Consider the following 12,525-nt stretch of genomic DNA (forward strand, 5'->3'; position numbering starts at 1 on the left):
GGACAGAGTATAGTAAGGCATAAACATTCATAAAAACGACAGAATATAGTAAGGCATAAAAAGTCATAAAAACTACATTGTATAGTAAAGCATAAAAAGGACATAGTATAATAAGGCATAAAAACAAATTAGTATAGTAAAGCATAAAAAGTCATAAAAATGACAGAGTATAGTAACGTCATAATTTAGTAAGGAAAGTATTTTACTTTTTAGTTTTGACTGCAAAACATTTCTATGAAGGACTCTTACTTTGAAGCAGTATTTATGTACATAAGTATGTATATATTTACCTATATATGTATGAGTGTATGTATGCATGTCTGTATACATGTGTATAAGTATGTTTATATGTCTGTATGCATGTATGATTGTATGTATGTGTGTACATAGGTATTTTTATATGTATGTAGTTATGTTGTGTTATGGATGGTCACAAACTGGGCCACATGGCCACGACAAAAGAGGGAGATGCATACAAGCAAGCCAGTTAACGAAATGTTTTATTTATCTTTTAAATCTTGGGGAAGAACTTAAACCAACAACTGCAGGTATAATCTGTGAGATCAGCAGTGCAGGTGAGTGTGTGAGGAAGTGTGTGAGTGTGATGTTGAATGCTGCAGAAACAGACACAACACAAACCTAACTGGTTCCTGAGGGAGGAGACAGAACCAGAGCTGAGCTCCAACATGGTTTACACAGGGCCCAGGTGTGCTGATGAGCCCAGGTACTGACAACCCTTTGTCACACCCACCTCCAGTACCTGCAAAGGAAGCAGCCACACACAGGAAGCAACAGGTACACAGGTGGAGAGGGTCGTCACTGTGTGTATTTGTTGTTCCCTTCTTCCAGTCCAACTGGGTGTTCACTATTATACCCAGTATGTATGTATATGCATGTGTAAATCTGTCCACTGTTTCTGCTGCATATCCAGGACCAGCATGCATTAATTGAATTAGTTGTATAATTAGGAAGTTTGTTATATGCTGCTGGAAACTACTGAAAAAATGTCAATTAATAATAATTGACATGTTGCTGCTCCTGGTTTTACTGTCATGGATCTCTGTCAGGATTATCATTAAAGTGGTAATAATTATTAATTAATTAGCAATGAATTAAATCTCATTCTGTGCTGGACTAAAAAAAGTCACCATGTTGTGTTGTTGTACATTATAGAGGCAGGTTACAGCCTGTGTGAAGAAATCAATTCAATTCAATTAGCCAGTCAGTTAATGAGTCACGGTGTCGCTCTCTGTATCTCCTCTGTTAATCGGCTCAGAGCTCACACATTCTCCTGCCGCTGTGATCGCTGCAGCAGCTTCTTCAGCAGACCGCGGCCGCCCTCAGAAAGAGGCGCCGTTGTCACGAACACGTACGCGATCGTTTAAAGACTCTGAGGAGACGACGACGCCGTCGCACAGCAGGAGCCTCTCACTGTTTGTTTCTCCCCTGGAGGAACAAACCATGAGTCAGCAGGTTTCATCGAACAAACCAAACCACAGCTGAGGTCGGGCAAAGAAAATGTCACCTGGACCAAAGTGTTCATCTTACCTTTATTACTTCAACACTGCAAAACACTTTGTCTTTACAAATAATAATTAGTGGCAACTTTTACAGAACTATCTTGTATTTAAGTAAATCATGAGGCAATTAGGTAAAAAATTAAGTGTCAACAAAACAAACAACTTTGGTTTTCATGGGAGAAAAATCCAGAATATCACAGCTCACACCTCCTGGTCACTGTCCTCTGGAGGTTTTCCAAATATGTGCGATTGGGAGGAACTCTCTGGAGGGACTACATATCCCATCTGCCCTGGCAACACCCGGGATCATTGCTGGTGAGAGGGACGTCTATGGGTGGATTATACTCTGTCATGTTCATATCTGATCTCCCTTTTTCCTCGTGCGTCTAAAATGTCTGATAATTGTGTAAAATGCCGTTCGCTGTTTCCCAAAGTGACGTCTGAAAACATGTTTTCAGCCGACCTGAAATCCAAAACCTAAAGATATTTATTCAGCTGTAACACGAGAGGAAGAAATGAGCTGGAACTAGAGGAGCTTTCACGCTTCTGCTTGACAGTTTGGGATTGTTTTTCTGGTGATGTCAGTGTTTCGTGATAATCAGCTGATGGATTCACTGTGAGCAGCTACAACAACCTGCGGCAGACAAGGTGAAACGAACAGGAGTCCGTCAGTGGTTGGAATAAAGACCTGCAGCTCGTCTTCACGTCCAGAACCAGTTCGTCAGAGTCGCCTCATCGGGCTCCTCAGTCACGTCCTCTGTGACCGGCTCCGCTGGGTCCTGCTGAGACTCCGACTCCTGATGAAGCCTCTGAGGATCTGAAGGACGCCTGGAGGATTTCTTCTTCTTTTTCTTCTTCTTCTTCTTCTTCTTCTTCTTCTTCTTCTTCTTCTTCTTCTTCTTCTTCTTCTTCTTCTTCTCCCTCAACAAACTTCCTTCAGGTCACAGAGGCAAAAAACACAACAAATACAATTCACTAACAGGAAGTAGACTCTGTTTCATTTGTAGGAACTGATTTAAATTAATTTGATGAGGGACACTGAGTTGGGACAGTTTATTGAGCAAATACTATGAAGTTAACGGTAATTATTTTGTTTAATATGTAAGAAAGAAACACTCGTCTCTCTAATTAACAAGTAGTTTTGTTATTACAGTATTTATACATCGTGTTATTACATGTTTATCATCAGAGAGGCGGGAGAGCAGAACTGTGGTCTGGTCCTCTATCTGCTGACGTGACATCACAGCTCTCATTAATGAAAAGACAAACACACACACACACACACACACACACACACACACACACACACACACACACACGCACACAGATACATGCACAGACCTGGCTCTTCATTAAAATCACAGTCCGTTCCCCCACAGCGGTTTCCTGAGGGACGACGAGTCTCTGCCGGTCTCTGTGGACGACACCTTCATTAACACACACTCACACACATCAGGTCATAGATTAAATACACCTGCAGCACTGATCAAATATAACATACATATACAGTATCAACACACACACACACACACACACACACACACACACACACACACACACACACACACACACACACACACACACACACACACACGGTCTGTGTGAGCAGTGATCAGTGTTTTCTTTCTCCCAGGCTCTCATGACCCTGGAGACTCAACAGGAAACTATGAGGCTGTGTGTGTGTGTGTGTGTGTGTGTGTGTGTGTGTGTGTGTGTGTGTGTGTGTGTGTGTGTGTGTGTGTATTAACTAAAGAAACAGAACAACATCCCAGAATCCTCTTGAATAAGCCGATGACAGTCTGTCTTTGTGTCGCGGTCGAGCTTCACACTGACACCAGAGACAAACTGTTCGCTGACAGAGAACAATAAAGTTTTGTCACGGCTCAGAAGTGCTGTGATTAAACAGAGGACAGTCATGCTAACAGCTCTGTGAAGCTACATATGATGTTTGTTCACATCAGGCTAAACGTGTAAACTCTTCTTCTTCTTCTCTGGTTCAACGCTGCAGTTTAATCTGTCTGAAAACACAACCAGAGAAACGTGTAAAAGAACGACTGTATATTAATAATTCAGCAGGACGAGACTGAACGGGCTCTTATCACACATTTTAAATGTTGATTCAACCAATGACGGAGCAGAATCTGCAGTTAATGTAGATTTGCATGAGACGTCTCTGTCCCACGTCTCATCTCATGTTTCTGAGACGCAGTTTTGTTGCAGACGAACGAGTGAATTCTTCTGTTTTCTGTGGTTATTTCACTTCCTGTCTTTGTGTTTCCCTCCTTGTAAACTGATGTGTTCCACCTGTTCTATGACACGTCCCTCCCGTGTGTGTTTAAGTCTCAGCATTTAGATTTTCTGTTTGTAGCACTTCCTGTTTTTTCCTGAGGATCTCGTGTGTGTGTTTGCTTCCTGGTGGTTTTGTGCGTTTCGTTTGTTTGAGTAAAACACACTTGCATTACACTTGGACTGTCGACATGTGGGTCCAGCCGTCCTAAAACCTGGAGGCTAAAGGGCGTGTGATTAGTTTAAAAAGAAAGCAGTCACTGGATGAATTTAAGTTTTGACCTGATGATGGCGCTAGATGAAACGTCATGAGGATTCATCCTCTGGGAGCCGTGAATAAGCGAGCTCGGACAAAAAGCTGCTGGTGTTTGTGTTTCAACAGAAACAGAAAGATTCTCTGTTTTTAAATCTCGACTTTGTTCAAAATCCCACAGAACGTCTTTTATTTGCTTCAGACCTTTAATAAGAGACAGAAAACCTGAACGACGGTTATAAAATACTGAGATTTCTATCTGTATAAACATTTAAATAATATAAATACAAATATAAATGTATAAAAAATGTGTGTTACCTCTGAGTGATCCTATCTGTACTTGAGGGACGTTGCTCAGGTCTGTAGGTAAACCCACATACACACCTCCGTAGTTTCTGATGTCACAAACACGCACGCACACACACACACACACACACACACACACACACACACACACACACACACACGCACATTAATTATTTTTTTACATAAAAAGATGTGACATGCTCTGAAAATCAAAAATAGTGACTCACTTCCGTTTGTCGTCTTCAGCCAAAGACTCATTTGATCTGTCCACACACACACACACACACACACACACACACACACACACACACACACACACAGATTAACCTGTGTACTGAAGTCAGTGGATCTAAATTAACATATAAGCTCAGAGAAAGGTCAAACAACACTGACATGTTTTAACATCAAAATGTGTTTGAAATGTGTGTGTGTGTGTGTGTGTGTGTGTGTGTGTGTGTGTGTGTGTGTGTGTGTGTCTAACATGTGCTTACGCCTTTAATGAAGACTCAGCCCGACCTGAAGTCACAGACAGAGATATGAAAACGATCAACTGATTAAACCATTAAATGACTTTTTCATTGATTTGATTCAGTTTTTACAGTTAAAATGATCAGAGACATTTTCACGTCTCTTTTATTATTATTTATGATTCTTATTATTATGACATTAATTATCAGCTGAGACACGTCAGGGTCGTTTATCCGTCGACACACACCTCAAGAACAATTAGAAACCGAAGAATTAAAACATGTTAATTAAGAACAAACAAAAATCATTGCTGGAAAACCCTGAAACAGCTTTTATACATTTATATGACTGATCATTTTTCAAATAATAATAATAATAATGAGCAATTTGAGGAATAAAAATCTGAATAAACTATTGATTTGAAGAGTTTTCAGTTTGTCCTGAAGGTGGCAGCAGAGAGAACGATCTCAGGTTCATCAACTGAACAAGGATGTAAATAAACTGTTATTTTATTTTATTTACATAAATTTGTATCATCACATAAATAATACATTATGATTAAATTGGTTATCATGCTTTCCAAAATAAGATCAGTGTACCAAAATAAAAGCCGCTTAAATTGCTGCATTATAATGTACTAAAACAATCACCTATAATTTCATTGATCGCATCCTGAAACTTTTTGATACATTTTGTTATTATATAAAAAATGTAAAAAAAACCCCTTTAAACTCAGTAAATAAAGTTTCATTTCTATCTTTCTATTTCTAAAGAGAAATGACGTTTACTGCATTATCTTTCATTCATGAGTTCTAGTGTCTTTTAGGAAAATTTCCCATTTCCCATAAGGCCTAGACCTTCACAGGCTAAAACTGCGTTCATGTCAGTTCAGGGTTACCATAGTAACCAACATCGCCCAAGAACAGGGTTCATGTTTTCAGAAAGACAGAAAAATGCAGAATTATAGATCCTGAGTTTAATATTATCATTAATATTTATAAAAACTTTCCCTGAGGATAGAAAAGTCTTTTTTATGTTTGTAGTGCAACATTTATTTATTATTGTTATTACAGAAAGCACAATAGCCAGTTTCCTCATCACCTCTCACTTCCTGGTTTGATTTAAATGCATTATATTAAAGTAATATTTCTTTTTTTTTTCCACCTAAAAAACTGTAAAAGAACATTAAGTTTTAACAGACGCTCGTCTTTTCATCGTCTTCAGAAAGAACATCGTATCCTGACAACAACCCAGAAACAAAGTGCAGTCGCCTCCCTGTTTTTACAGTGTCATCACTCCCTGAAAACTTTACGTCCAAAATGTCAAACATCTTCAACCTCCAGAAAGTCCAAAACAGGAAGAAGAAACAACATCAACACAACGCTGATGTTTCACCTCCTCAGCTTTTAAATGCTTAAAAAACATCACGTACTGTTCCTTTAAAAGACAAACACAACATTTACATCTGTTATATATTCTACTACTTCACTCTCAGTGTCTCTCACCTCCTGTGCTGCTGCTGCTGCTGTTGTTAGTGGCTGGAGAGGAATTTCCACATCCCATCTCTCATCCGACTGAAAACCTCAGAGAACAGAAAAGAGAAGGACAAAAACAAATGAGAGAAAGAAAGAGGATGAAAACGTCTTTTCCCTCCAATTCTCTCTGTTTGTTTCCACTGCAGCTCTCGGCATGAAGAGAGGATTAAAACGACAGCAAGAGAGAAGAGGAGGAGGAAACTGAAGGAAAGAGAGAGGGAGGGAAAGTGTGTTCACCCCTGCTGCTGAGGGAGCAGAGTGTGTGTGTGTGTGTGTGTGTGTGTGTCTCGTGGTTTTAAATCTCCGCACAGTTTGAAGGAAGCAGATCAAAGTCAGACAGAATCGATTTAATTGGACCGTTTGTGCCCAAACAGCTGATGTGGGAGAAGGGGGAGGGGTGTTAAAAAAGGTGTGGTACAGGTGGAAACACACCTGAATGAAACCGAACCTCCTCCAACACACACACATTTATTTTACACTGTTGTCTGTAGCAACACACTGTAAGAATACACAGTAAGAATACTGCAGTCATATACATATATATATATATATATATATATGTATATCTGAAACTATCAAAAACTAGACTGTTTTGCAAATGTTTTGTTGGTCCACTTACAATATTGTTATTATTATTATTATTATTATTATTGTTATTATTATTATTATTATTATTATTATTATTATTATTTAAAGGAAACTGAAGTTTTTGTGTTTTAGAAGTCACTCCCCTCAGTCTCCTCCATGTTTTATCTTGTTAATTAAATTGCAACATTAAAACATTAGTCACTACAGCGCCCCCTCCAGGACAATTAACTTTATTTTAAATTGAATCAAATTGTGCAAATACAAATAATAATAATAAAAAAAAAAAAGACCATGTGCTGGTTTGTGATTGGTTGATAATAACAGACTCTGTGTTTCTATCCCGACAGTAAAAGGTGGAGGACGAGCAGCAGGAGAGGAGGAAACACTCAAAATCACTTTTCAATCGCTCTGGTTTCCTTCCTCTCTGCTGCTTTTGTGCCTCAACATAAAGTGACTCATGCCGCACACACACGCACACACACACACGCACACACATGACTCTCACATGAACACAGACACACACACTCAGCGGCACTCACTTCAATTACAGGGTAAAGCAAAGTGACTTTCAGAGTGTAATTGAGTGTTCATGTTGTTTCCAGCAGGAAGTGAAAATGACGTGTGGACACAAGCCGAGGGTTTTCATCACAAAGTGCCTCAGTGTGCTGAGACATGAAGCATGTACAGGATGTTCAGGATGTTCAGGATGTTCAGGTTCATCATTATTTATAGAATAACAAAAGGCGAGTTTTCACAATTTGTTATACGCAACAAATGACTGTTTCATTCTAGATTAATTAGGTGGATATTTTCTCAGGTAACTGATCGACTGGTTTGTAAAAGCTCATTATCACAATCACCAAGAGCCAAAGTGACAACCTCAAATCACTTGTTTTGTTTGATCAATAGTGGAACTTCAGGATTATTCAGTTTAAAACCAGGAAAAACTCCATTTTCAGAAGCAGGAACCAAGAAATGTTTGTGATTTTCAACAATTAATCAGTTATTAAAAGAGTTTTCATTTTCTCTTCATTGACTAACTGCCATTTTTAAGTTTTCTTCAGTATCAAATCAAATCAAGTTTATTTATGAAGCACATTCAACCAGAGATGACTGAAGTGCTGTACAATGGTATAATATAATATAATATAATAATATAATAACAGCTAGGATGTGATGTCTTAACTATCCTGTAGTCCGACACAGACAGGGAACACCGCAGATAAAAGTGAAAGATGAAACCTGTATCACAGTGATCCAGTGACAGGAAGTGATAATATCTAATTCATCTAATTCATGACAAGATTATTCAGAACTAAAATATGAATTACACGTCCTTCGTTTTGCAGTGGTGAAACGTAACTAAATACATTTACCTAAGCACCTGAGTGTTTTCATTCCATGCTCCTTTATACTTCTACTCGTCTCTACTGCACTACATTCATCAGCTCACAGCGTGTCTCACTGAATCCATGGCAACAAAATACTTTGTTTACAACCCCAAAGCATTATGGGAACTGCAGCTCAATTGACATTCCTCCATCAAGCAGCTGAAAAACATGAGCCGTCTTTACAGTATGTGTTGAAGCTGTTGTTTAAAGGTGTAGTTCTCCACTACGAACACAGGGGGGCAGTGCTGTCATATATTTATCTCTACTGTGTCTCAAATTTAAATACACAGGTCAGAAAAACAGAAACAGAAATAAATGTAGATGTAGTTAGAAGTTCTGCAGAAAACACTATCACCATATTCCCAGCTCTCACCAGATTGCACCATCTGTTCAATGAGGAAAAACACAGTCAGTTTCAGTTTAACTTTTTTCCCTCAGAAATGAACTCAGAGTCAAACCTTTCCTTCCACGGCAGCTCTAACTGATGCAAATTCAACACAAGGGAAAGATAATTGTAATTCAGAACAAACACACACTTATTAATTATATATTTTCCTAATGGAGGAGCCGACACCTACCCATGAATTTGAATCCAGTGCTGAGTCTGTGTGGAGCTGAATGGGAGATGTGTGGGCAGACATCCTTGAACGATCTGTTTCTATGAATCATAAACAGGAGGATCCTCTTCAACTCGTGTCCTTGCCTCAGGCTACCTGAGGTGCATCAGTGCTAACTCATGCTAGCCTTACATTCCACGAGTTAGCAGCTAATGCTACTGACTTTTTTTCATTTTCTGTTATGTTACTAGCAGTGTGTAATGTAGCTCAGTGTTAACCTTGTGATATCAAAAGTTGCTTAAGCCTTAGAATCAGAGGTTAGGAGGAGCTAAAGCTATCTCTGTAAGTGTAATGACCAAAATTTAGCAGCTCATGGCAGACTTCTAATTTCCAAAGGTCGCGCTGGCCAAACATTAGAGGTTTAGCAGCTAATTCCAGCCTTACACTGTGGAAACTTTAGTACTTTAGCAGCTTATGCTAGCTTTGTAATGTCCAAACTTTAGAAATGCCAGCCTTACATTGTGGAAACTTTAGAACTTTAGCAGTGAAGGCTAGCCATTCATGTCCAAAGGCGCTAAACCTAGCCTTGTATTAATCAGAGGTTAGGAGGAGCTAAAGCTATCTTTGTAAGTGTAATGGACTAGACTTTCTAAAGGTTAGCGGCTAATGTATTAGTTAATGCTAGCCTTATAATGTCCAAACTTTAGAAGTTTAGCAGCTAATGCTAGCCTTATAACGTGGAAACTTTAGCGGTTTACCTAATGCCAGCCTTACACGGTGGAAACTTTAGAACTTTAGCAGTGAAGGCTAGCCATTCATGTCCAAAGGCGCTAAACCTAGCCTTGTATTAATCAGAGGTTAGGAGGAGCTAAAGCTATCTTTGTAAGTGTAATGGACTAGACTTTCTAAAGGTTAGCGGCTAATGTATTAGTTAATCCTAGCCTTATATTGTCCAAACTTTAGAAGTTTAGCAGCTAATGCTAGCCTTATAATGTGGAAACTTTAGCGGTTTAGCTAATGCTAGCCTTATACTGTTGAAACTTTAGGAGTTTAGTAAGAACTTGTGTGACTGACAGAGATTATAGAGATTGTTTACAAGATAATTCAGGTCTTGTTTGTTCTGTTGATGTTTATTGATAACTTGTGCGAAAACTTACAAATCATTAAAATAAACATAAAATAATAAACATTAAAAATGAATAGATAAGCAGTTAGAAAAGAAATCATTTTGATATTGTCTCATAATGTTTAGAACTATAACTGACTCAATATGTAATAACTCATTCATTTAGTCACATATTTAGACAAAAGTGAATATAAAGTTGAAATTTTTAAATTAAACTTCATGATTATATTTGAAATTATAATTTTGAGACATTAAGTCAGAATTTGAGAAAGTAAGTCAAAATTTTGAATGACCATAAATATTTTATAATTTACTTAAATGACAATCATCATCATCATGATATCATTTACTTCACTTTTAGTCAAGTACAGATCGAATATAAAGCGAGACCATCAACACGATTAACACATTACAGCTTTTCAGTTTTATTTTTTTTGCTTTTAATATAAGATTTCCTTCAAGAACCAGGCAGTTTACATCAGGTCAAGTTCAGAGTAGGATTCAGGATCTACTGTGGTGTTTTACAGCGTAATGAAACATTAAACAGAAGAAATGCCAAAAACTATACTGAGGTCTGACGTCGTAGGAGTGACTGAAGCCTGCAGTCACTGCAGTTTCAACATGGCACAGAGGATTTTTTTTTATGGAACAGCATTTAATATCAAACAGTACAAAAGTATAAAAACCTGATACTTGGCAAAAATAAAGTTTAGATGAGAGGAAAATGTGCAGAAGGCCTCTGAGTTTCAGTCCTGAAGACGACTGCGTTGAGTCTGAGCTGCAGACTAATGCTGAACAAGACGATGTGAGGAAGTTCGCTGACCGGTGACCATGTGTTAAAACAATCACACCTGTTGTTTGGTTATTGGAGCTGCTCTGAACTTGATACACATTAGTCTATATGCTGTATATAAAAAATATACTGTGCTGTGGCTGAGGGTTCAGTTCACAGATTTGATTCCCAGTCATCAGGTCGTCTCGCTTTTTCATTTAAACCAGTGATTCCAGCTCCTTTTGGCTTGAGACCCTTTAAATCAACACATACTTGTTTTGGACAGTTTATCTATTTATTTATTTTGCATAATTCAGTCGACAGGTTTATTTGTAATTGTGCTTTATAACCAGGTAATGACATGTAACAACATGTTTGTTACTTCAAGGTTCACAATGTTTGTGGATGTGCTGCACAGCTTCCACCACCAGGTGGTGCTTTTGAGTTATTTTTAATCTTACTCAGTTTAAAGTTTAAAGTGTAAATCTATATAATTTATATAAATAATTTATATGAATTTAATATCAAATTCATATAACATTTGATTTCATATTATAACATTTATTTTATTATTTCGTTGCTTGTTTATTCACTTATTTGATATATTTCACATATTTTATTTCACATATTTTTACATTTATCACTTGTGTTTCTATTTTTATTGTTTTTATTATTTATTTATTTATCATTTATTTATTTTTGAGAAATTTGTTTGAATGTATTTGTTGTTTGTTTTGTTATTTTATCGTTGTGAAGCACATTGTTATCTCTTATTTTGATAAGTGCTCTATAAATAAACTTTATTATATTATTTATTTGTCTGGTTTGTATTGTATGTTTACGTTTGTGCTTGTGTATTTCATGTTTTATATCTCTAAAGTCACTTGAGTATTTTGTTGATTTCTAGCAATATAAAGTTGAGTTGGTGTTGAAGCAGATGTAGAAGAAGTAAAACTTCCTCTACTATTGAGAAGCTACAGAGAAACACAAACTTGAGGCTTCTTTGTTTTTGAGGTAAAGTGCGTAAATGAGGCCTGAAGACATAAAACTAAAAAAGAAATTAAGTAAAAAACTAAAGAAAATTAAAGAAATGTGATTTTTTATTATTTCCTATCTTGTTAACCTTCAGACTGATTTTGTCACCCTATGGGAGTCTCAAGCTAAGCTAAGTCACTGGACTAAATTGTCCTGTAGGATATGAATGCGATGAAATCTTTAGTGTCATAAATCAAACGCACCTCAGTGAGTTCAGACAGAAGTGTAATGTGTGGCGTCACCAGGATCACTTCATGTGTCTTTATAATTTCCCCTCCTGGACGACGATTACGTCCTTTTCTCTGGTTTAAATACGACCCTCTCTAAAAACGGCTTCCTGTCCCTGAAGGTGCTAATTTTAAAGTGCTCCTCCTCGCTGTAATATAAAATTACAGCCCAGCTCCACCAAACTTAATGAACCTTATCGCTCCTTCACATGCTGTAACATCTCAGCAGGGAAGACTTGTTATCTCAAGATAAAATCCTCAGGCAGTGGAGCGTTTTCCTCCCATGACCCTTTAAATACAGTGAACTTCCAGCTGCTTTTTGAGGAAGAAAACCCAAATTAAAACCTGCTTGATCCTGTGAGGGTGAAAAAGGAAAAAGACAGTGTAGTTGCACTTTGTGTTTCTGTTATTGTTGCATCTTTTTCTCTTTTCCTCTGTCTTTTCCCTTAAAATGCACATTT

General features: G+C 37.6%; 1 long non-coding RNA gene across 1 annotated transcript; it reads right to left on the reverse strand.

Annotated features, from left to right (window-relative positions):
• Positions 1 to 2,860: 2,860 nt before the first annotated feature.
• On the reverse strand, positions 2,861 to 6,534 carry LOC111225005. Its single transcript, XR_002665256.1, has 5 exons — positions 6,339 to 6,534; positions 4,857 to 4,881; positions 4,593 to 4,628; positions 4,378 to 4,454; positions 2,861 to 2,934 (listed from the first exon to the last, which is right to left on the reverse strand). It is a non-coding gene; the product is annotated as an uncharacterized LOC111225005 (long non-coding RNA).
• Between the last annotated feature and the right edge of the window lie 5,991 nt (positions 6,535 to 12,525).

This window comes from Seriola dumerili, unplaced genomic scaffold, assembly GCF_002260705.1.
Source record: "Seriola dumerili isolate Sdu_G_001 unplaced genomic scaffold, Sdu_1.0 BDQW01000138.1, whole genome shotgun sequence".
In the NCBI taxonomy this organism is placed as follows: domain Eukaryota; kingdom Metazoa; phylum Chordata; class Actinopteri; order Carangiformes; family Carangidae; genus Seriola; species Seriola dumerili.